Source organism: Nematolebias whitei, chromosome 13 (assembly GCF_014905685.2).
Source record: "Nematolebias whitei isolate Nwh7 chromosome 13, NemWhi1, whole genome shotgun sequence".
Taxonomy (NCBI): domain Eukaryota; kingdom Metazoa; phylum Chordata; class Actinopteri; order Cyprinodontiformes; family Rivulidae; genus Nematolebias; species Nematolebias whitei.
The window spans coordinates 37,570,811-37,572,732 of NC_056510.1; the positions used below are offsets into that span (position 1 = coordinate 37,570,811).

The 1,922-nt window shown below is 41.2% G+C and overlaps 1 protein-coding gene across 3 annotated transcripts in view; it reads right to left on the bottom strand.

The window, feature by feature from the left end:
• Nucleotides 1-1,922, bottom strand: part of ddx3xa (DEAD-box helicase 3 X-linked a) — a 24,720-nt gene that overhangs the window by 19,394 nt on the left and 3,404 nt on the right. The window lies entirely within an intron of this gene.

The following is a 1,922-nucleotide window of genomic DNA, read 5'->3' on the forward strand; positions in this document are numbered from 1 at the left end:
TGTTGCTGTTTTAAGTGCTATATAAATAAATTGGTATGGTATGGTATAAACTGAAATCATCTGACTCATATATAACCTGCAGATGAATCTAATTTAACAAATTATGTGGCTTTTGAAAGTGATGATTTGGGGTTCAAAACAAAGGGGGTATAACCACCACTTGTTAGTTTTATGTGTTTATTTTCTAAGACAGAGGAAGTCTAAATAATAATTCAAGACTCTGACTCCCCTGTTTGGCCTCGGATGTGGGCCGACTATCAAATTTCTCAAATTAATGAAAATTCTTTGTCTATCGTACAAAGTATTCTGATAAAGAATAAGAGGCCGCGCTCTTGTAGCAGCAGCAACGTGCACTCTGCCCATCTTTCGGACGGCTGTACGAACATAATCTTACTGTATCCCAGTACAGTGATAATAAAACTTATTCTGTTTCTGATGACAGATTGCAGTGTTTGACAGAAAAATGTTAATTTCCAATACTCGCCCTGCGCTTTGTTCCACAGGGTCTTCCCAACCTGCTGGAGCTGAAAATGTCTCACAACGAGTATATCAGCTACCTCCACACACGGACCTTCACAGGGCTGAAAAAACTGCTGCGGCTGGACCTATCCAACTGTAACCTCTTCAGCATCCCTGACCGCATCTTCATAGAGCAGACAACACTGAAGGAGCTGTTTTGCTTCCAGAACAACTTCAGGAGGATCCCTGGGGCCATCAGAGCCATGGAGAACCTGACTCACATCTACCTGGAGAGGAACAAGATAGAGGCGGTGGCCTACAACTCCCTGCTGGGCCTGATGAGTCTCAGGTGAGTCCAGGCTGAAGGCAGCACAAACAGGTCACCATCAGGTCCTAATATGAGCTAAATAACCAACAGTCTAATGACTGAAGTGAAAATGTTTGAGTTAGGCTGAAGTCTTTATTTACTTTCTTTAAATTTAATTCCAGTGCTACAGATAGGAGCTTGCTGAGAGGAAAAACATGTAATGTAGACAATTTGTTCATTTAAATTATTCCAGTAAAACTTTTACCAGAAGAAAACAATTCTAACATCTGGCTGCTGATCAGTGGTGTCCGTCAGTGAAAAACATTGTTTAGTGCAGTATTTCTTACAGGACGCACGTAAATCTGTTTTGTATGGGTGGAGTTTTACAGTAATTCATGCACAATCTGTGGGGCAAAACTCAAGGCAAACACCCGCTGTCAGAGTTCAGTTATAAATCTATTGTTTGCAGTTTCTGATTTAATGTCATGCAGACTGTGTCAGCTGCAGAGTAAAAATGTCTTCAGAAGACTGGGAAGTGAGACACGAAGAGTGTTTTCCTAAAAAGCAAACAGGCAACACAGAATTGTTTGTTAAAAAAAAAAAAAGATTAAATAAACTTCTTGCATTTATCCAACAAAGTTCAGTCAGGTCCGCTGGATGGTTTCTTTTTGTTGAAATGTTTCGTCTTTCATCCAAAGGACTTCATCAGTCAGAGGAGCCACAAGTCCCTCCCACAAGCAGCACACTTACATAGTGGACCAACTAGTTTGTTGGTGATAAGATGGTTTTTGGGGCTCGGCCTCTTCCCCATCGACTCCTCTGAGGCATCCATAGTCAAAGTGGTTCAAAACACCGAAGTTCATGCTCAATAATCCAGGTAAAAAAAATATATAGCAAAGTTCAGTCAGGTCATCGGGCCCCAGAAACCATCTTATCACCAGCAAACTGGTTGGTCCACTATGTGAGTGTGCTGCTTGTGGTACTGAGTTTGTTGTGGCTGCTTGGACTGATGAAGTCCTTTGGATGAAGGATGAAATGTCTCAACAAAAAATAAGAAACCGTCTTGATGACCTGACTGAACTTTGCTGGATTTTTTTTTTACCTGGATTTGTAACGAACCCCTTCAAATACTGGACCAAAATCACCACAAACACTT